Here is a 17,104-nt window from a genome sequence, read left to right on the forward strand (position 1 = left end):
AGATAATGAATCTAGTGTCTGGAACAGACAGTTAGTTGTAATATTTGAGAAACTTGTAGAAGCACTGGACCAGATTCACCAAGCTTAGGGAGTCCGTACAACAGAATTATCCACCATAGCTTTAGGTAAGCAAGGCCTGTATTCATGTTTACTGAATAAAGCTGACATCCCCTCCGCCTCTGTCTTGGCCCCTTGCTTCCTGTCTCATTTCAGATCCCAACTATTCCTGTTTCAGCTGCATTTTCCAAGGTATGCATAATTTAAAAATCTGTGGTTTATTGCCTTACACCATCATGACTTTTCTATGCCATAAGGAAAGCCTGTTCTGGAGGCAGATTACATTTGTGATAAAGACTTTCTAGAGTTAAGTCAGGTATTAAAGCAATCATTGTGTTTTAAATTGAAAGACACGGAGTTGCAATTGATCTTAAGTCCTGTATTAAGTAGAGTATTTTCTTTTAATATTCTTTGTCTTAAAAAATGTGGGATTGGATTTCTTAAAATGTTGTAACTTCATATATATTCCTTTGATTTCTAAAGCATAGTCATTCAAAGAAAAACAGAGTTTAGCAATTTCACAAGTCCTCATAAATGGAATATTATAGCAACCAGGCTCTTAGGCAAATGATCACCAAATCCTTTTTCTTCTGGTCTCCCTTTTGTTTCTAAGCTCTCAGTCTCATTTCTAACTCTTTTCTGAGTGTTTTCAATTGGGGATCTCCCAGTCACCTCTAAGGCCGCTTATTCCTAATACTACCTTTTAACTCCTATTTGAGGAAAATGAAGATATTTTTGTGCAGGCTTATCATTTCAAGTGTACATTTGACATCTCTCTCCCTTCCTCCCCCACCCCCGGCCTCCACCCCTGATACCCAATTTGTCACTAGATCTCCCTAAATTTACTTCCCTATCTGTCTCAGCCCTTCTTTTCCATTTCCACAGACTTCAGAGAAGGGAAAAGTGAATATCTGAATGTTTCCCACACACTACACATTATATGCTTTTTCTTATTTCATCCTTTTAGCTTCGTGCAGTTATCACCATAAATTGGGCTTCAAGGTTAGGAGACTGAAATTCTCAGAAATTTAAGTCATTGCCCGAAGTCTCACAACCAGTAGTTTTAAGAAACAGGACGAGTTATAAATACCCAAGTACAACTCCAAGTCCAAGTCCACCATCTTCTTTGCTGCCCTGGAATGTGGGATACCGCCTGCAGCTCAGCCATGCCACGTACCTCCGTGGTACCACATCGGGGCAAAAGAACCAGATTCTCTTTCTCTTTGGTTTTTCCAAATTCGTGAACCTCCAGTTCATGCTGTCCACCAGCCTGGTCCACCCACAGGGCTGGGTTAATTGTGTCAGGTGTCTAGTCTAAAATTCACAGGGATACATTGTTGCTTGCTCCATAAGCTCTGACCTATTTTTGCTTTTCATCTTGAAGTCAACGGTTCTAGAAAAGTCTATTTTTGGCCACCCAGAACTGTCTCTGCTCCTTGGAGTTGTCATGAGGGAAGGACCGTGGATTCTGGGGTCAGTTGGACCTGGGCTGCTCATCTCCTTCCTGGGAGACCTCAGGCACGTTTTTTTGCCATCCTCAGCTATAAAATCATGATGATAAACTCACTACAGTCTAGCTGTGGGTCCAGAGAGTGCATGTACAATGCCAGTTGTGGTGAGAGCCTGGCAGGCTCTCAAATGGAGCTGGAGGGTAATCGCAATAATACTATTATTGAGACCTTATCTATCCTCTTAAACTCAGTTCAGTTTCCTCCTCCTTTATAAATGACTCCAGCCTGATTCTATCTGCTTCCTCGTATGTAAGTTAGCTTCAGAACAATTCATTTAGCAATTTTAATTATGTAGTGCCTCTTGACACTGCTTTGTGGTCTTAAAAATCCTTCTTGAGTGTTAATTCCTGCTCTAATGGACTAAGACAGTTCAAAGGCAGGGCTAGGTCTTATGCATATATGATCTATAGCCTGGTGCCTGATATGTAACTAACTATTCACAAACTCTTTTGATTCAAAATTAAGAAGGTTCACGTATATTCAGATGGAATCAACAGCCTGCGTGTTGGTTTTAAGTACAGAGGGTTCCCAGGTAAATGTCTTCATGTAGCATGATTAGCCCAAATTTCTTTGTTCATAGTTCTGAATGTGAAGAATATTGCAGAGTAAACTTTGAAACTCCAAGAAATCTTACTATCCAGTATTTCTCACAAAACTGCCTTTTAAGCCCTGGGCAATCTTAAAACATGGCTGTATATACACTCATGTTTTATTTTCTTGGAGTACCTCCAAGATAGGAAATATTCTAATTGTTTTCATAACTATTATTTTCTAGGCCTAAATTTTCTTCTTGGGCAGATTTTCATTTTTCTTCTTTGCCTCTTCAGTCCAGGTAACTTTTTCTCCTCTCCCCTCCTGGCCAGGTTTTCCACTGGGACAGTCTGGTGGGGAGGATGTTGCTATAAAAAATAAGCCTGAGGAAGAGTCAGAGAAGAGATCATTTAGAGATAAACATGTGGTGGCACTCTTAAACTGAAGGGACCGTTTTGTTCATGATGGGTCTTCTATTTTTATTTTATTATTATTTTTTTAATTTAAAAAAATCTCTTTATTTGAAAGACACTGAAGAAAATAAACAAGATAATTCACAGGCTGGGAGAAAATATAATATACATATATATAAATGTACAGAGAACTCTAAAAATATATAAAGAACTCTAAAAATATATAAAGAACTCTAAAAACACAATAATAACAAAACATCATTAAAAATTAATAAAAGATTTGAACAGATACTTCACTAAAAATGAGATACAGTTGGCAAATAAGCAAATGAAAGATGATCAACATCATCATTTATTAGGGAAATTCTTATTAAAATCACAATTAGATCCCAGTTACTTGAATGCTGGTGTGGATACAGGGCATTGTATACTGCTGGTGAAAATGCAAAATGGTTCAGCCATTTTGGAAAACACTTTAGTAGTTTCTTATTAAGTTTAATATAAACTACCACACAACTCATCAGTCTCTCAGATATCTACTCAAGTGAAATGAAGATATAAATCCATACAAAAACCTGAATGTGGATGTTTAGAGTAGATATATTTATTAACTATTGCCAAAAAAGTAGAAAAAACAAAAGAAAACAAATATGCATCAGCTGGTGAATGGATAAACCAACTATGCTACATTTACTCAATGGAACACCGCTCAGCAATAGAAAGCAACGAAACACAGGTATTTTGGGCAACATACATGGATCTCAAAGGCACTAGACTAAGTAAAAGAAGCCAGATTCATATACAGACTACATATTGTATGATTTTATATTACATTCTCACAAAGGCAAACCTACAGGGATAGAGAACAGCATTACCAGGGGATGGGGCTAAGGATAGGGAATTGACTATGAAAGGGAACATGGGAACTCTTTGGTGTGATGGGAAAATTCTATATCTTGATAACTTGATAGTAAAGGAGGTTACAGAATTGTATGCCTTGTCGAAATTCACAGAAATGTACAGCTAAAATGGTGGATTTTATTGTATACAAATTGTACTTAAATAAAATTGGCTAAAAAGTAATCTGTGAGTGGAATGAGATTGAGTGGGGAAAGTTATGAAACAAGATTGGCCATCGGTTGATCACTGTGGAAGGCAGATGGAAGGATGCACCATTATTCTGCTCTGTCTACATTTATGTTTATATATATAGTTTTTTTAATAAAACCTGCAAATACAGTTTAGTCTTAAGGAACTGTTTTTAAATTAATGATAAAAATAACAGGGAAGTACAGTACAAGTCAATTTACTGAAAATAGTTAATGACAAATACAAATTACCATTAAGAAATATAGGTAGGGCTTCCCTGGTGGCGCAGTGGTTGAGAGTCCGCCTGCCGATGCAGGGGACACGGGTTCGTGCCCTGGTCCGGGAGGATCCCACGTGCCGCGGAGCAGCTGGGCCCATGAGCCATGGCCACTGAGCCTGCGCGTCCGTAGCCTGTGCTCCGCAACGGGAGAGGCCACAACAGTGAGAGGCCCGCGTACCGCAAAAAATTTAAAAAAGAAATATAGGTATATAAGTTGTAATGATGGGTCTTTTAGCTTTATTTCATCACCCCATATTCAGAGCCAGTTTTTAAAACAACATACTTTATCATTTTAACTGGAGGTTTGGGGACCCTCTCTTTCAACAATATAAGTATTGGCAAGATAATCATTTGAAACACGTTGTAGCCAAGTTTCACCTGCCAAGGTGTGTGTTCCATCCTAAATTCACATTTAAATGCGTTTGCAAAGTCTATTTCTAAACAAAATCAGATTACTAATTTTGGCAATATTTTGCCTATATGGAAAAGTTATTTGTTAAAATATTTAGTTAAGAAAAAAGAGTCTCCTTTGTCTGCAGGCTTAAAGTTGTGAAATTGAACTGCTTGAGAGCCTTTGGAAGAACCCTTCCCAGGGGAATGGCCTTCTTCCTTCTTGGGGTCAAGGTGATGGGGTGAAGAGCTGGAAACCACATCCCCCAGCTGTGGAACACCTGGCTCCGTGCATTCGTTCTCTGCTCTGTGCCCTCCTCTCCCTTGTCCATCCAGGAGGCAATGCCAGATAAAACCCCAGAAGGTGTAGGGGCGCCGGCTGACTCAGCACGCACCACCACTGGGATCTGGAAAGACCTCTCTCTTAGCAAAAGGAACATTCCAAAGAAAAATTTCAAAACTTCAAAAGTTTTCAAGAATATTTGAACATTCAAGACTAGGATTCTGTAGGGAAACACTGGGACCTAATAAGGGTTGTGTCAGTAAAACCATGTGTATACACAGCATATGTTACACGCAGGCAATCTTCAATTTGAGCCAGGGTGGTTTTCCAAAAGTTCATCTGAAAAATATTTTGGAGTGTATTTTTTCCTCATTAGATATAAAGCTATGTGTGGGAAGTCCTGTGGCAAACAGAGCCTGTTTAACCCATACTGTACCTGGAAAGCAGTTCAGGCCATTTTGGTGGCCTGTTGCCAATACTAATATTCTTCCCCACTGTTCATATAAACAATTGCGATTCCAATATTTGTGGAACTTCTCACAACTAGCAAATGTGGCATAAACATTTTTATGAGGCCATGTATCTCGATATCAGAGTTTAGAGAGACACGTATTAGCTATAAAACTATAAGTCATACAGACGTGAGTAATCGTGTATAAGAATGATTCAGGAGGGCTTCATCAACGTATCAAAGCAATAATAGAAGCACATTACAGTTACAGAGCACTTTCAAGTTTGATATATTTATAATTTATGCCAGTTTGAATGTTGAAGCTCTAATGCCCAGGCATTCTTATTTACTTTGTGCAAGAGTTTAGGGGGAATGCTTTGAAATGAATAGTAAGATGGGACCTGGCATCCTGAGGGGAGAATAAGGAGACTAAGAATGATGCCCTGTGTGGACCTCTTAGGGAGAGGAGGGAGGAACAAGTAATTCAGAAGAGCGAGCCGGGGACTTCCGTGGCGGTCCAGTGGTTAAGGCTCCACGCTTCCATGCACGGGGCGCAGGTTCAATCCCTGGTCAGGGAACTAAGCTCTTGCGTGCTGCGGGGTGCAGCCAAAAAAAAAAAAGAAGAAGAAGAAGAAGAAGAGTGGGCTGTAGAAAGGAGGAACGTGCAGATCATGACAGCCCTCCTCCCTCATAAATCCTAAAGTGAGAATTGGCTGGTTATGGTAATAGTAGGTTGATGGAGAGAAGAAGGGGGAGGGTAAGGAAATCTTTGCCTTTCAAGTCACCATCTTCCCAATCAGGGTTACCCCCTGGTCTCTGAGACATATTCTTCCATAAAAACACTGATAACCTATGGTTAAATCCCACATTTGAGAATCACTATGGGTTAAAAAGCTTTTACAGGCAAAGCAGCTGGGAACCCTCTCTACCAATAGAACCTAGAACACATTTTCCTGTAGAAATAAACAACCATTTACCAGGAGTCTTTTGGAATGTGCTTCATTTTTAAATTGGTTCTGCCTCTATGTGTAAAGTTGAGTAAGCATGAGAAGCAAATAGTAAAACGCTGGATTCTCATGGGGGATGTAGAGCTTTTTGCCTTTGGAACTCAATGAACTGTTGTACCTCCTTGTACATCTAGAGACCAGTCTCAACTGTGTGTTTCTTAGACACAAAATAAAATTTCTAAGTTTTCCACATTTATGATTTTTATGAACATGAGCTTTTCTGTCTGAGAAACTTTAAACACTTACGAAAATAAGTATAATGCTCATGGGGTCACTTTAGAATACAAAAAACAGATGGTAAGAGGTTCGTTGACATGACCGGCTGACCTGCTGTGAGATATTGAACACTTAAATTTATTTTTCTTCCTCCATGATCGTTCTTCTGAATATCTTGAAAGACATCCAAGAAAACTTTTCCTTCTAATTATTTCCAACTACTTCTTGGAAGTTCATTAGGACTTACAATTAAACAAGTCATCTATGCTTTGGGAGCACCAATTTAAACATCAAATGTTTGTATTTATATATAGAAAGAAGGTTAATTATCTCTCCCCACCACCAGGTTTTAGCCTGAAAGGCAAATTATTTAGTTTTGCTCCCTCTTGTATACTGAGCAGTTGCTTAGTAAATGGGCCAAATAATATGGTATCTTGATTGAGGAGAATGTGGTTCCCAAATGAACCATTTAGAGAAAATAGGACGTGACTGTGAGTACGAGGGACAAGGGGGTGGATGCCTCAGCAACACAAGTTGTTGTGAAGGGAGAAGTGGAAAGTAGATGCTGGGTAAGCAGCCAAAAATGCCCATGAAATTGGGGCAATTATACTTAACTGTTGCAGTTTTATTTCTAAATAAAACATAGTTCTGAGTATAATCTTTCCATCCCTGGCTCTTATCCCTACATACTATTGCAGACTGTACTTCTACAAAGTTCCTCAAGTTATTTCTTGGCACCTTGGAGGGAGGGGGAGCACGTCTCATATTATGAACAGCTGTGGTCTTGTCTTCATCTTCTGATCTAAGTTGCTGAGGTCTCCATGACGGGAAGTGCCTGAAATCCAGCCAACCCTGCCATCCCGAATCACTCATGCACAGAGCCCACCCGAGGCCAGTTGGTGCTTTGCTCTTTGGAGCATGTGCCAGAGTCATAGTATATTCTGTGCAGAATTGGGGCAGATGCTTCTAAATACCTGATGGAGTTTTAAGTGAAAATTACTCTGTTAAAAAATACTTTCTGGGGCTTCCCTGGTGGCGCAGTGGTTGAGAATCCGCCAGCCGATGCGCAGGACACGGGTTCGTGTCCCGGTCCGGGAAGATCCCACATGCCGCGGAGCGGCTGGGCCCGTGAGCCACAACTACTGAGCCTGTGCTCCACAACGGGAGAGGCCACAACAGTGAGACACCCTCATACCGCAAAAAAAAAAAAAAAAAAAAAAACCAAAAAAAAAACAAACAAAAAAAACCCAAAAAATACTTTCTGCTCTCTATTCCTCTATCTTTAGAACTGAGACATAAACTATAGCTATAAGGCCTGAGGAAAGTAGTCCAATAATTGAAGGATGGCTTCCAGGCTTCTGCCTTGGCCAGCTGGGTGGGACTAGGTTATAACCAGAAGGACAGTCTTCTTGCGGTAGTTAGCGTCCAAGTTACATAGATCAAGGTAGGCAATTTTGTTACCTATTTATCCTTTATAATGCTGTATCTACAGGAGAATGAGTCCTCCTTCCACCCTGGCAGCACTCTGGATAAAAGAGGCAAGTTATATAAATATAATGCAGACATATAATGTGGACAATGTATTAAGAGGGCCAGATGTTCCACTTTCTGCAGTCCGATAGAGTTGTAGCTGTCTGAAGTAAGGCAATATATTCAGATTGGAATATTGCCAAGAGTAAAAAGTTTAAGAACAAGGGTAAACTTGGCCTTCCTCTCAACAAGCTGAGGTCACCACAGGGTAACACTGGATTTCCCCTTCAAGGGCTTCTTTTGTCTGGCTCTGTCCAGCAGAATCTCGTCTTAGTTCTCCATCCCATACTCCCTCTGCTCTGTTGGTCCATTCGCTGCTGACCTAATGTCTGTCTGTCATCTCACCTATTCATGAAATGCCCTTCTTCTCTGCTTGGGGTAGAATTCTACCCTCCAGATAACCAGGAAGCCTAGTGTCTCCACCCCTCTCTGTGCTCACCTCAGCCATACCTAGGTGTTAATTTTAGACACCAAAAAATCTAGTCCTGAATACCTCATGTTGCTTATGAGTTAACTGAGGCACAGAGAAAGTTGGTGTCACCACCATATTTGCGCGGCAAGTTTGTGCCAGAGACTGAACTAGAATCAAGGTGTCTTGTCTCCTAGCCCAGGATACCAACTGCATTTATGAAATTCTTTAGTTTTTCCACAAAGGGGGTATGTATATAGATACACACACACACATATTGTTTTAAACTGATGAGCAATAAGAAAGATGGACTTTTAAAAACGGATTTGCTGTATCAGTCTGTTTAGAGCTGGGGATGTCAACCATTCAAATCTTACAACCTGAAAACTGGGCCTGTTTAAACATGTATTAGGGCTGGGTTTGTATCACCTTTGGTCACCTAACTACTAAGATTTCAAGTTTCTAGCATCCCAACATCAGACTTTCAAAATCTTGGATGGCTGTAGACATGACTTTTAAAAAGGATTTCCACCCATCGATTTTATGGATACCTAGTCTTTGAAGCCTAAGAAGGCTCCTTGTTTCTACTATCTGTTCAGTCAAGTCTTTGTGTTTTCAGCAAACTTATAAGAGACAGCAATATGGTGTCTTATTGCGGCACTAAAATGGGGTTTGGGCAGAGCAGACTTCTTGTAACACACAATCTAACATTATAAAGTATCTTGGGAAAGAGTAGTTTGAAGCACAGTTTCCAGCGACAGCCTCCCAGAGTATCATTAATTTTCCTTGTTCATAGCAGTCTAGTTTTTGCTATTTGCAACAGATGTGTCTAAACAGTATGTTTTATTAACTCAAATATTTTCCTGCGTTAAAATGACCTAATATCACATTGTTTTCTTTTGTGTAAGGAGCGTATGCTGCTTGGGAACATTTAGAGAAACTGAATTCAGATGTATGGGAAGATAGGATTCACATGTATGGAAAGATAGGAAGTGGGGAGAAGCAGAATTGACTCTCCTTTAGAGCTCAAGGTGATATTAAATCCACCAACAATAACAAGTAAAAATACTATGTATTGTTGTCGAGTGCTACCTGTCCCTTGAAAAGACTTCTCAATCAGCAGATATTAAAAGGTTTCAAGACCTCTTGTCTATGTTTTTTTTGCTTCTTATATATATATATATATATATATATATATATATATATATATATTTAACATCTTTATTGGAGTATAATTGCTTTACAATGGTGTGTTAGTTTCTGCTGCGTAACAAAGTGAATCAACTGTATGTATACATATATCCACATATCCCCTCCCTCTTGTGTCTCCCTCCCACCCTCCCTATCCCACCCCTCTAGGTGGTCACAAAGCACGGAGCTGATCTCCCTGTGCTATGCGGCTGCTTCCCACTAGCTATCTATTTTATGTTTGGTAGTGTCTATATGTCCATGCTGCTCTCTCACTTTGTCCCAGCTTACCCTTCCCCCTCCCTGTGTCCTCAAGTCCATGCTCTAGTAGGTCTGTGTCTTTACTCCCATCTTAACCCTAGGTTCTTCATGACATTTTTTTCTTAGATTCCATATATATGTGTTAGCATACAGTATTTGTTTTTCTCCTTCTGACTTACTTCACTCTGTATGGACCTCCTGTTTATTTTTAAGATGTGTGTCTAAAGAGCCATAAAGAGCAGAAGTATTTGAAGATTGACTTGTACACAAGAGTGGCTAAAATACTTGTATACAAATAGGTCCTTCCAGCAATATGAAAGGGAAGATGGATTCTAAAAGCGTACTTGCTGCTTTTCTCAGCTGGCTGTTGTCAGGTGTGAGAGTTTTTCTGTGCATTGGGGAAGGCTTCCTGTGCCCATGTACTGCTGTGTCCTGGTGCTTCTACAAGGACTGAATGTGCACCTCACTGCTATCTGTACCTGCCAAGAAAGGACGTAAAGCATTGGCTGCCCTTCCTGTAACTTTTCTGAAAACAAAATAAAAAATTATCATGGAGCATTAAACACCAGAACACCTTCTAGACAAAGTGCAAAATGATTTGGTTCTTTACAGCTCCCTCAAATACTTGTCAACTCCCAGAAGTCTAGTTCCAAAGAAGAAATTATGGTTTTCTCTGAGAGCCAAAAGTTCCCTTTGTAAATTTCTGGGTTTTGGGGAGTGATATTTTGAGTTCTTCTACAATAAAATTTAATGGTCCATTTGAGCAATTGTACCTGTATTGAGCTGAGTTTCTATTTGGGGATTGTTGGAGGCAGTTGTTGAGTGCTGACCTCTTCTTTGATCTGTTGGGACTCACTGGTTTCCATGGAGTCTTGCTCTCATGACCAAGTGAGAGCTACGGCATTCTTGTCAGCTGGGGTGCAGTGTTCCCAATCAGGTCTGACCTGAAACACTTGGACAAAGGACTTTAAAATCAGAATGCTTTACACGTCATCCTGAAAATATGTTGATTATTTTGGGAGAAGAGTGCAGTAAAGGTTTAAAACCTGTGTTTCTTTCATTTACTTAAATTTTGGAAAACTATTTTAGTCTTCTGATGCTACAACATTCATAGTTTCTCCAGTCCTCCTATTCTGTACAAAGTAACACAAAGTATAATGTCTTATTTGACCTTAAATGTAAGTAAAATGAGAGCCAAGTTATTGTGACCAATATATTTTATGCTCTGGCAGTAATCTTTTTATTTTGTGGCAGTGATGACTCAAAGCAATTGTTGATCCTTATTTATTTATTTATTTATTTATTTATTGCGGTACGCGGGCCTCTCACCGTTGTGGCGTCTCCCGTTGCGGAGCACAGGCTCCGGACGCGCAGGCTCAGTGGCCATGGCTCACGGGCCCAGCCACTCCGCGGCATCTGGGATCTTCCCGGACCAGGGCACGAACCCGTGACCCCTGCATCGGCAGGCGGACACTCCACCACTGCACCACCAGGGAAGCCCGATCTTAATTTATTTTTAAACATTTTAACTTAAGCCTTCTTCTCAGTGCTTCTCTGTTCCTCCCCCACCTAGTATTGTAGGATGGCTAAAATAAGATCACCGCAAGTACCGACGTTCTTTTTTCTAAGTCAGACATTTGCACGGCTACACTGTGGATTCAGGAGAGACAAAGGGGGTTCCCTGACTTAGAACTAGCCCTCAAATAGAGGCGGACGGGCATCCACAAGGCTCATAATTGTAGAGAGCTGGGATGTGTCTTCATTGTTCAAAATGAGTAAGAGCAAAGAGGCAGAAAATACGACTTCGGACTGGGCAGGGGAGGGCTGAAGAGGCATCTGAGATGGTATTTGTGTTCCTACAGAGGGCATTCTCTGACCTACTTTGATGCCTGACTCCCTTGTAATTACCTCTGCTGGAATCCACAAGGCTTCACTCTAAGGGGAGAATTAACTCTTTAGCTAACATGGAAAATCATGAGATGTTCTTTGGGGGAAATTTTTACCTAAATTACTTTCAATACTTGACTTGATGTCAGAGTTACTTGGAGAATTCATTTAGATCCTTTGGCAGCAATTGTAAAGAATGATTCTTACACTCAGTCAGGTTCTTACCAAAGGTGTTCTCCATGTTGACCTCACGCTAACCCAGATTTTGACCTTGAAATGTATTTCTAATTTCCTTTTGAAGCCATTTCTGAGATTACTAAGGGATTTTTGTATTGAAGGAAAGACGTGGCTTTATTAATTTTTATCCCTGCTCCTTCAATGAAATAGATGTTTATTTTTCTTTATAAACCCCATGGATTTTAATAGGAATATCAAGAAAAACCATCAAGAAAAAAAATTTTCTATAATATTTTCACATGTGCTTATGTCTTCAAAGTAAATAAGCAATGAGAAATCATTTTTCAAAAATCAGTAATGTTGGTGGTGTTTTTCTACTAAAAAATTGACTTAAGTAGCTTCACTTTTCATAGCCTCTCCCTGACTTTTATTGCTTTAACTTTATAAGGAATATGATCCATTTAGTCATATTTTTTAAAGACTTGTGTAAGATAAATATTGGGTTTTTAACAAAGAATAAACCCAGGAGCAAAGCATAAAGCTGGAAGAATAGTCCAGAGAGGCAACATTAAGGAACTGAGCCAGGCCACCACCTACAGCTACACACGCCAGCTGTACACACTCCGCCGGGAATGGGGCCCCTGGAGTTAGGTAACCTGTCATCTCTAGACCCAAGGGTTATAAAAAATGTTTTCACATTTTTGGGTTCATTCAGCACGCTTTTGGGTTCCCTAATTATCCTAGGCTTGTTGGGAAAACCCTGGATCACACAGCATTCATAGCTAAGTGGCCTTTTTTTTTTTTTTTTTTTTTTTTTTTTTTTGTGGTACGCGGGCCTCTCACTGTTGCGGCCTCTCCCGTTGCGGAGCACAGGCTCCGGACGCGCAGGCGCAGCGGCCACGGCTCACGGGCCCAGCCGCTCCGCGGCATGTGGGATCTTCCCGGACCAGGGCTCGAACACGTGTCCCCTGCATCGGCAGGCGGATTCTCAACCACTGCGCCACCAGGGAAGCCCTAAGTGGCCTTTTTATTGTTGATCCCCAGAGCGTAGTCCATTTGGCCAAGGCAAATGGCATCATGTTCCAGCTCCTATGTTGCTGCCTTTTCCCCATCCTAAAGCATGCTCCTTTAAAGAAGAAAGGGCAGAGCCATTACGGGTAAGAAGGACCACAGCCGAAGACTGCCGGGGAATTTGTCGAGGCACGAGTCCTCCACACCTCACTTGCTCAGGCTTTCGCGCAGCCAGCACTTAAGGACAGGCTCCACGTGCCAGACACTGTAGTGGGTGCTGAGGATACAGTGGTTACCTTGGAAGTACCTGCAGGAAGCCTAGAGCTAGTGGAGCTGAAAGATAATTGTGAAGACCATCGTTATGATGGTCTTCATTCACCGCAATGCGGTGAATGCTGTGAATGAAGAGAACAAGGGACTTTTAAGAGAGTGGATTTTCATTGGCACAAAGGCTGATCCTGAAGTTGGGACAAAAATGAAAGAATGAGTGAATGAATGAAAGCCAGAATGTGTAAGAGGCTGGTGAGCAATGACGAGTGGGACAATGAGACGGGGCTGGAGAGGCAGGTGAGGGCTGTGTCGTGTGCAGGGTTGCAGGCCGTGTTGAGGAGTCTGACTTTTATTCTGAATGCAGCGGGAACATACTTCGGGGTTTTAAGCAGGGTAGTGATGGAATCCAGCTTAGTTTTTTGAAGGTTTGCTCTTTAGGGTAAAGAATGAATTACAGATAAGAGTGGAAAGGGGGTAACCAGTTAAGAGCTTTTTCTTTTTCTTTTTTAATTGAAGTATAGTTGATTTACAATGTTTGTTAGTTTCAGGTATGCAGCAGAGTGATTCAGTTATATATATATATTTCAGATTATTTTCCATTATAGGTTATTACAAGATACTGAATCTAGTTCCCTGTGCTATATAGTAAATCCTCGTTGCTCATCTATTTTAGGTGTAGTAGTTTGCATCTGTTAATCCCATACTCTTAATTTATCCCCCCTCCCTCCCTTTCCCCTTTGGCAACCATAAGATTATTGATTATTTTCTATGTCTGAGAGTCTGTTTTTGTTTTGTATATAGATTCATTTGTATTATATTTTAGATTCCACGTATAAGTGATATCATATAATATTTCTATTATATTTCCACATGTAAGTGATATAATATAATATTCTCTGTCTTACTTCACTTAGTATGATATTCTCTAGGTCTGTCCATGTAGCTGCAAATGGCAATATTTCATTCTTTTTGGTGACTGAGTAATATTCCATTGCATATAGATATAGATATAGATATAGATATCTATATATAGATATCTCTATATATATATCTCACACCTTCTTAAACCAATCGTCTGTTGATAAGCACTTGGGTTCTTCCCATGTCTTGGCTATTGTAAATAATTAGGGGGCTTTTCAATAGGCTAGTCAGGAACTAATGGTCCCTTGCACCAGCGGGATCCCTGACATTAAAGAAATTACCCTCTAGGGCACAGGAAAGATGTGAAGATGTTATTGAGGAACCACTATTTAAATAATGGGAAAAAAAGCATGTGACCAGAAGTCTTCCTCTCTTCACTGCCTCGCCTTTCATAAGTGGTGCAAGGATGGTCTCTGCCTGGGTTCTCTCTATACCATGGAGACAATTAGAGCCTGATTCCAGTGCTGTCCACATGAATAAATCAATGCTGCGAGGTGCTCTGTAGTACTATACAAGTTCTAGAAATTGTTGCTGCCTCCTCTCCTTTCCCCTTTGCTCCTTGAAGTTCCCGGGGGGAAACGAGCAGACATTTATATTGCTTGTTCGTGGAGATGAGTGAACATCACAATTAAGCATGATTTTACAATCGTCTTAGAAGTTGAATACTTTGAAAACATCTAATTAGTTGCTCATGTTAATTATAAGCCTATTTTAAATTAAGGCTGTATTTCACAAATACTAACCTTGAGGTGAAAAGAGAATACAGAAAATTTTAAGTCATTATTGCTTTGACATATGTGTAATATAATTAGTATAAACTATTTAATATATAAATATATGTAGTAAATGTACATAGTAAACATATAATATACATACATTAAGTTAATTATAATGTATAAGACATACCAAGGAATGTTTTCAATTATTTTAAGTACTATTAAAGCATTGATGCACAGTATCTTCAGCTATTTGTTACTGTACTATGATTTTTTTCCTTTGAATGTTATGATAGAAAATCATATCAAAGACTTTAGAATTAGAAGAAATTTTTAAAGATGAGTAGGTGTACCACTCCTTTTTTTTAAAAAAAATTTATTTATTTTTGCTGTGTTGGGTCTTCGTTTCTGTGCGAGGGCTTTCTCTAGTTGTGGCAAGCGGGGGCCACTCTTCATCGCGGTGCGCGGGCCTCTCACTATCGCGGCCTCTCTTGTTGCGGAGCACAGGCTCCAGACGCGCAGGCTCAGTAGCTGTGGCTCACGGGCCCAGCCGCTCCGCGGCACGTGGGATCGTCCCGGACCAGGGCTCGAACCCGTGCCCCCTGCATTGGCAGGCGGATTCTCAACCACTGCGCCACCAGGGAAGCCCCTCCTTTTTTTTTTTTAACAGAAGTAAAAATGACACAAAAGCACTTCCTTATCATGGACTCAGGAAATCATAGTCTACCCTCTCCAAAAGAGAAATAGAGGCACAGCCCAAAGTGACTACATTTTTAGTTGATAATTCAAAGAATGAAAAGAGAAAACTAGGATTATTTATTGTTTCTTTGTAGATGTTTAATTTCATTTCCACATAGGTAAGTTTATAGTGAAAGGGGGTTGAGAACTCCTCATGTTTTTAGTTTAGGTAGGAGGAAAGAGCATATTGATGGATAAAAAGGAAGATAACTGGTTCCCTCTGCTGCCCTCCTTTCGCTTTTAATATTTCTGCAGGTAGGCTCACAGTATGAGTGTCTGCTTCTAACTAGTAGGAAATAAATAAGTCAGCATTTTCTGCTAGATATCAACTCTCTGCTTATTTTCCCCCTCAAATTACATATTCTGGCAAGATTTCTCACTTGTTAAAGGATTTAATTATTGTGTTTGGCAGTCGTGGTTGCTTGCATTACATAAACAGATGCCTACTTCAAACACGGAAACTGATTTTTTTCATAGTCTGCCAGAAAGCGAGACTATTTGATGTGCAGTTTGAATGCTGTATTGCTGATTATATAATTTAGGTCTGGGAATAGAATTTTGGCATTTGTCTGCAGTCCTTTTGCCATAGAAAATTAAGCTTTAGCATCCTCTTCAAAAGGGCGAATCATCATGGATACAAGTTCCAAAACCACTGTGCAGGTAAGGGCCATTCTACGAAAAGATCCTTTTATCTTCAAGCATATGCACGTCTATCTAGTACTGCATTATTTGTAAACATTCTATGTAAGATGTGACCTCTGCAGAGCTGTGGCTAACTCAGTCCCCCATCCTAGTCAGTGTTTAGAGGAAGAGCCTGCTAGACAAAGTTGCTTTTCTTCTGCCTGTCTGTAGCCAGTGCTTGCTATTAGATGCTGTATATTCAAAAACACTTTTCAGGGCCCTAGGCTCTCATTTAAGGCATATAATCACCTGTACTCGAGTGAAATTTAGGTAAGCCAAAGCCCTTAATGGACTATTTTCTTTCTAAACTCAGTTTCTAGAAGAAACCCTCCCTCCCCACCACAAACACAAACTAGTTAGACATGAGGGATTTATTTAAGGAGAAAAGATAAACCTTCAGAACCGTGTTACGTGATCAGTCCTTGTTAAACCACTTCACCATCTCCTCCTCCCAGAGTCTGGCGCTACACGCCTTGTGGAGTTGACCCAGAGGCAGAGCAAGAGTCTGAATCATCAGAGGAAGGTTAAATTATATTAATTTAATATAATTAATTAATGGGAACCTGTATAACTTAGAAAAAAAATTAACAAGACTTAAAAGAGTTTTTTATTGTTAACCCTGAAGTGATCAGAAAGTTCAGTTAGGCGGAACTGCTCATCTCTTGAGGAAATTGAGTAACTGCTATTTTACTTAATAACAATGACAGAAGTAATGAGCTCAGAGGCCAAGCCCTTGTCCCCCTGACTTCCCCAGCATCAGCTTGCTACCAGGAAGTTACAGAAGCTCCTCTGAGAAAGATAACCACGGAAATGAGGAGTGGAGACATGTTTGGGTTCAAGCTCTTGTTACAAAACAGAAGTAGACTCACAGACATAGAAAACAAACTTGTGGTTACCAAAGGGGAAAGGGTGGGGGAGGGATAAATTAGGAGTTTGGGATTAGCATATACACACTACTATATGTAACATAAACAACAAGGACTTACTGTATAGCACAGGGAACTATATTCAATATCTTGTAATAAGCTATAAGGTAAAAGAATCTGAAAAAGCATATATATATATATGTACAACTGAATCACTTTTC

General features: G+C 40.1%; 1 protein-coding gene across 4 annotated transcripts in view; it reads left to right on the forward strand.

The window, feature by feature from the left end:
• Window positions 1-17,104, forward strand: part of PLEKHG1 (pleckstrin homology and RhoGEF domain containing G1) — a 236,102-nt gene that overhangs the window by 66,246 nt on the left and 152,752 nt on the right. Inside the window, exon 1 of one of the 4 annotated variants that reach the window (XM_067011016.1) lies at window positions 225-249. The exons of the other annotated variants lie outside the window; for them this stretch is intronic. The gene's annotated coding sequence lies outside the window, so the exon portion shown is untranslated. Of the gene's footprint in view, window positions 1-224; window positions 250-17,104 lie in introns of those variants that run through there. 4 annotated transcript variants of the gene reach the window in all.

This window comes from Kogia breviceps, chromosome 13 (genome assembly GCF_026419965.1).
Source record: "Kogia breviceps isolate mKogBre1 chromosome 13, mKogBre1 haplotype 1, whole genome shotgun sequence".
Lineage (NCBI taxonomy): Eukaryota > Metazoa > Chordata > Mammalia > Artiodactyla > Physeteridae > Kogia > Kogia breviceps.